We start from the raw sequence: 7,353 nt of genomic DNA on the forward strand, positions 1-7,353 counted from the left end.
CAAGTCCACCTTTTTTTTTTTCTTCTGCTATTTAAAAGCACCGTTTTCTTAAGTTTATGAGGTTTGTTTTTCCATATGAAGTCCAGAAAAATTCTGTTAATTCCTTTGGCTGTACAATCATTAACGAAAAGAGAAAGTGAAGGATAGATAGTCCTTTGGCTTTGGATAAAAGGACTCTACCATACAGTTAACAATACTTTGGGTTGTTTGACCCTGCCAGAAAAATTAAGCTGTTGTCTAGCTTCATGATGTCATCTATTTTGTGAAGTGCACCAGTCCCTCCTGCAGCAAAGCCCCCCACAACATGATGCTGCCACCCCCATGCTTCACTGAGGGCACTGGTAATCAAGCTGTATTTACTATTTTCATGATTTGTCTGTCATATTGCAGCAAATCAAAGAACTCTTCCTTTCAGATCAGTCCTTTTGCTCCAAGACTTTCAAATTTAAGGTCTTGCTATATCAGATTAGATCAATCATCTTGCTGTTGTTTATATGTTGGGATGTACATGTTGGGATGTATAGACCTACAGTACTAGCATAATTTTATTCTGTGCTCAAATTTGTTAGCTGACCATCTTTAGACACCTTTGAAATACATAACTGAAAAAACAGTTTAAATGGTTGACAAATCCTTTGCTTTCTACTGGTTTGCCAAATATTTTAAAGAATTTGGATTATGACTTATTCTGTTTCAAGTTGGCTACTTGGACTTTAAAAATCAACATACTCTCACTGAGCAACCAATCGTGTGGCAGCAGTGCAATGCATAAAATCATACAGATATGGGTCAGGAGCTTCAGTTAATGTTCACTTCAACCATCAGAATAGGGAAATTTTTTTGACTGTGGCATGATTGTTGGTGTCAGACAGCTGATTTGAGTATTTCTGTAACTGCTGATCTTCTGGGATTTTCACGCAGAACTGTCTCTAGAATTTACCAAAAACAAAAAACATCCAGTGAGCGGCAGTTCTGCGGATGGAAACGCCTTGATGAGAGAGGTCGACGGAGAGTGGCCAGACTGGTTTGAGCAGACAAAAGGTCAAAGGCTACAGTAACTCAGATAACCACTCTGTATAATTGTAGTGAGCAGAATAGCATCTCAGAATGCACAATACGTCGACCCTTTAGGTGAATGGGTGTAAATGACCATTAATTACTTTTAATGGAATGTACATATATATTGTTTATATTTCACTATTTACAGTCTATATTTTTTTGTATTTGAGTAATCAGACTTATTTCATTTATGTCCACTGAGATTGGAGTTTGAGGACTTTTATTTTGAAAGGCACGTTACATCTTTTTTCGGTCTTTACAGCTCATGTTAAGTCAGTGCATGACACAGGATTGAAGGAGAAGGACGAATTAAATGCACTCTGTGAATATTTCGAAAATTTTCACTTATTTTGATAAGTGAAAACTTTCTAAACATTCACAGAGTGCATTTAGAGCGTCCTTCTCCTTCAATCCTGCATCATGCACTGACTTAACACGGATTCTTCATAAGTATATTCAGTTTTTAGTCCTGGTTTTCAGTGAAGAACAAGGTGTGTGTTATATTGAGTGAATTTACCTGTTTGTACATTTTTTTTTTACCTGTTTGTATGCATCGTGCTGACTCATTGGATTGTTTACATGGCAAGGTCTCTGTGTAGTATGTGTAGTAATACTTCGTTATAACACGGTGAAACTATGTTTAATTTAAATGGTTTATTTTGTTTACATATTAATTTGTATACATTGTTTTATTTCATTCTTTATTGTATTTTTCTGTTTTCATACAGCTCTTACAGTGATTCATAATGATTCAAAGCTACTCACAGTGATTCAAAGCTACTCACGGTGATTCACAATCATTCAAAGGTACTCACGGTGATTCACAATGATTCAAAGCTACTCACGGTGATTCATGGTTACTGAAAGTGATTCAAGGTTGCTCAAGTAATCTGTGAAAATAAAAAGGAACCTGTAATGATATTCATTGATTGTGCCTGTTACTCAAGAAAGCCACTAGATGGCACTGTGTTAAGTGTTATGTGATGGATACTATGCAAGGAGTAAGGAAGAATAACAACACAGGCAGAAGTGTTAAGAGAAAATAAACAGACATGTTGAGATTGTACGGAGAAGTATTTTATTTGAAACACTGAACAAAACATGAACCATCAGTAAAAGAGTCGACCATAAGTAAAACAGAGAGCTACAATGGGCTACAACAGCAGTAGACCACTTTGGGCACTTTATTAGGACCATAGTGTTCCTAATAAAGTGCTAAGTGAATGTATGTATGAGTGGTTCACTTCCGCATTCACAAAAAAGATAGATAGATATTAGTGAATTTTCTGGCCTTAAAAAAATGCTGTACTCCTTTGGGTGCCTTCAAGTGCTATTGGAATAATCCTACATCCCACTAATGAAGTGGTAATTATGAGTACGCTGTTTTCAAGTGCTTTGTTGTTGGAAAGAACAGGAAACATGGAGGACGACACCAGGTTCATTTCTGCATATTCCTTGGGGAACTCTTACTTTGACACCATGATACTGTATGTTTTATCAAAGAGTGTTTAGCCCAAGACAGACCACTTGTATTAAAATAAGTGGAAGAAATTGGAGTGCATAAAATGGCGGATTTCGAAAAGGAAGTCCCATCTTACAGGTAAAAAAGCCAGTCACCTTTTAGATACAGACATCGCCTGTCGGTCAGGTCGAAAACACACATTCGCATTAGCTGGACCAGCCTAAAAAATAATGTTTTTTTTTAGCTTGATCTGAGCTAAACAAATTCCATACATACATCATTCACCCTTGCGTGTGTGGGAATAAGATCCGGCTACTATAGTGTCAAAACGAATGAGAAAAATTGACCATGGATCATTCAAAATGACAAACCACCAGTTGTAAAAACAAAGAAACCCCGAAAAGAGCAGAGTCTACAAGCAAAAAGTGAAAGCGACCGTAATAGTCCGTAGAGTCCGTAATAAAACCCGAATCAACATCGGCTTGGCTTTTCAGAGTTGGTGACAACTCTGAGATCTGAAAGAATTTAAAAGCGACCCAGAGATGGCTTTTTTCTTACTCAACAGGTATTTTATTGATATGGTTTATGTATATAATGTATGTCTGTGTGTGTGTAGTGAAATACAATAATTAAACTGTAATCGGTGCAGAACTTTTCACTTGCTCACATGTGTGTATTTTCTTTATAAAGGCAAATCCTTTAGTCCTAGGCTTGCCAAGGACATGTGAGTCTTGAAATGATGTTGACCACTGGTTGGTAACAATGACAATCTATAAATTAGTTACTACTGTGGTCTATTTGGCCAGAAAATCCTGCAATTATAAAAACTTCACAACGTTTGACCTTATCAGACTAGCAATCGTTATGTCTAATGTTAACAAACGTTGCCTAACTTTTGTAACGTCGTTCATTTCAAAGCATCAATGTTTCCAATAAGTCAAAACAACAGCAAAAGATATGGCACTTACCTGCTCAGATAACATGTTTTCAGATATCTGTCTTTTCCTTTCTTTAGTTATTTATTTGTCCATTCGCTCTGATAAGATGTCCTGTATTCATGTATACACCGGTGCCTCGAACCACATTCATCCGCACAGAGGAGCAGAGCCAAAGCACAACCAAAACAATGTTCTTCCGCAAGACACATGCAGTTTTATTTTTTAACTGTTAGAGGGCCAAAAGTTACATAGTGTAGCTTTAACTGCTGATTAGAAATATGTTCTTTGGTCGTAATCATGACCAACCGTTTTGCAGATTTCGGTCTTTCCCCATTCAAGTAGATAGGAGCTGCACCATTGTGCCACTTGTATCCATTAACCGTTCTCTAATTGGCATGTTTATATCTCAACTAGTAATTACGACTTGAGGGGTCGTTCATGTGCAACTTCTGAATAGAAAACTCGTATTTACGATAATTCTGATAGTATGTGAAGGGAGCAATACTCAGTCATAAAATAACAGACAGGTACATTGCAATTAAGATGATCTAAAGACCGTGATTCCTGGCTGCGCATTTTGGATTATCACAAATGATAATAATAATAATGTTAAATAATTCTATCAACAAATTGCTAACTATTAGGCCTTATGTGTTCTGGTGCCAGGCTGCAAGAGAGAATTTTAGTCTATTGCCAACAGAATCAAGTCAGTGAGTGCTTTACATGAACTCCCATACGCTGATTACTACCAAAAATTAGCATTTTCAAAACATTGTGAGATTTGACATAATCAGTATATTCTCTGCTTTTAAAGTCAGAGCATAAACAGGCATGTGCACAATACTTGCACGCATTGAATAATTGTGTTTACATGCAATTCGAAATTAGAGTAATGGACAAACGATCTATGCATGTTTTGCATTAACCGTTTATGACCTAACCCCCTTCCGCCATGGAAGCCCCATTGTCTAAGGGGGTTGCTAGGGGGTGCATTTTTTCCTGTGCTGGCACTGATCGTATTTTCTTACGCTGATCGTTTCTTAGTAATGGCCCTACCTTACGCTGATCTTGGCAGTGGCAGCTAATTAAGCATTAATCAATATAATATCGTGCATGTAAACGCACTCATAGTTTGAAAAGCCTTTCACAGACTTGTTTTACTTGTGTCAAATTCCATAATCCACTGTATTTTTCACCACATATGTATCACAAGAAGGGAATAATTTGCATTTTCCCATGGCAGAGGAATTAAAAAGCATGCTCTACAAATTTTTACCATTTCCCTGTGATTGAGGTAACATTGTACACAGATTTTCAGTCTGATTAGCGTTTATAATCTGATAAATGTTGAAAGCTCATTTGCATCTTCATCATAGAACTGAAAGTGCCACATTTCCACAGAAGAGTTTAAACGGTTGCTTCTTGCTTCACAGGATTTTTCTTGTATTTTGACTCTGGCAAACATCTGTGTCTGTATATTTGCAATAGACAGTGGCAAGAACAGTTTTGAGTAAGGTAATTCACAAGTATATAATCTGAATGATTGATCTGCATATTTATTGATGATAATAACAAAGACGCATCATCAAATGACAGAATTAAACAGAAGTGTGATTTTTTTTTTTCACTTTGATAAAAATGAAACCACCGTCATGGCAAAAGAAAGTGCCAGGCTAACCACTATGTTTGTAATCTTTTTTAGTGATTGATATTCTCATGTAGACTGAGATTGTTATCACTTCCTGCCCACAACTGCATCATGCTCAGACTCTCTGTTAAACTAGAGGGAGCTTCTTTTAAATGCATCTTCTCAGATGAAGATACCGTGCTTTGTATTACATATAAGGTGGTTCAACATTTCACAGATAAAGTGGTTGGTAAGAGATGGGTTATTTCACTGACCATTATTTAAAAAAACAACTTTTTTGCCACATCATAAGCTGTGGAGACATGTAAAATGTACTTCTCAAGGTGTTTTTTAATGGGCCTGTAGCTTTAACAAGATTATGGTAATTATTTTGTTTGTATTTTATTATTAATATTATTGTTTGTTGACGATTTGATTAATTTATTTCCACTTTAACGTATTTCAATTAACTTTTTAAATTTGATTTTATATGTCTGCTGATATGCTTATATATACTTTTTGCTAATTTATGAGTTGTCGGCGTGTCCCTTTTCAAATTGTCAATCATATTTTTAATTTTAAAAGGAACTTCACACTTTAAAGCAAAACCAAATCTACCAATGAAGTTGTAAAAACTTCAGCCTCTCAAATTTCTCAAAATTCAATGAAATAATAGAAATTCATGGCAACAGTAAGATTTAAACAAATGTTTCTAAACTTTGCCAAGTATAAAACTATTTGAATTAATGCCAAAGCAAATGTAGTTGCTTTGGCATTTACCAAACTACAGTATATTGTTTAAAACGAATGCATTTTATTTACTTTAAGTTTTTAAAGTTCATACTCCTTGTTAAACTTAAATAATTCACATTATTTTATTCTTAATTCATAAAAATGTAAAACAAAAAAAAACAAAAAATATTTTTTTTTAAAGGTTTCTCAATTCTTATAGAACTGAAATGCAGAAATCTTAAAAATTGACTAAAAATAGTTTAAAATAATAACGCACATTACACACACATACACCCATTGAAAATATGTCTATTTTTAAGATTTACACATTTCAATTGTATAACAAATTTCCATCCAACTGAATTAACATCATATATATATATATATATATATATATTAAATGAATAAAACTTGAACATAGTTTTTACAGTGCATATTATTCCTGACAGCTAAAAAATTAAGCAATAAGTCAATAAGTTCAAAAGCATTTACTTCACAAGGAAAACATTAATAGTGTTTGGGCAAATTAGTCTTTCCTGTAGAAAACAGCATTTGATATTACAGATGTTTTGCTAATAAAATGAGTTTTAAATGCATGAGCAATTAACAAATTTTTTTTTGGTAGCATTACCATCCTTTGAATATCAAAGGATCTTTCCTGATAACACAAATACATTTTAGGGATGCTGTCTGAACATTTGTAAAATGTACAGTCTTGTAATGTCAAACAATGAAATCAAGCCAAGCCTCGTTTTGATTTAAGGTGTATTATTGTTGATGTTATTCACCAAAGGAATTTTAAATGATGGAGTTGGAAAATAATGATTTTAATATGTAATCTTTAGCCATTATCTGGGTGTACCATACTTATCAATGGCGATTGTTTTGTGTCTTGAATATTCACTCCCGTCTCCTCCCTCTTTAGAGGCTAAGCTCTTTAAATTCCGAGCCACATGAGGTAAACTCCTCGTGGTCGCTATAATGTGGTTTGTTCTTGGTGGGGCACGTGCTGAGTCGAGCGTGGATGGTGTGAAGCCTCCACACGCGCCATGTCTCTGTGGCAATGCGCCCAACAAGCCACGTGATAAGATGCGCGGGTTGACGGTCTCAGACGCGGAGGCAACTGGGATACGTCCTCCGCCACCCAGACTGAGGTGAATCACTGTGTGACCACAAGGACTTAAAAGCACATTGGGAATTGGGCATTCCAAATTGGGAGAAAAAGGAAAAAAAAAAAAAAAAAAAAAAAGAACAAAAAAAAAAAACACTAAAGGGGAGATAAAGCAGGAATGTCCAAATATGCTTCTTTATTATTGGTACTTTCTCTGAAACCTGTATTTATATATTGCATTATTTAAGTCCTTTAAATGCATTATAATCATGTGTTACAATACACCATATATTGATTGTACATTAAATATTCCTACTTCAGTAAACTAAAACATGGTGTAATTTCTCAAGGATCAACTTTTTTTGTTTTTGGGGTGAAATAAAATCGCTTTGATATTTTACATATAAAAAGTGTTGTGAAGTTT

This window comes from Myxocyprinus asiaticus, chromosome 3, assembly GCF_019703515.2.
Source record: "Myxocyprinus asiaticus isolate MX2 ecotype Aquarium Trade chromosome 3, UBuf_Myxa_2, whole genome shotgun sequence".
NCBI lineage: Eukaryota > Metazoa > Chordata > Actinopteri > Cypriniformes > Catostomidae > Myxocyprinus > Myxocyprinus asiaticus.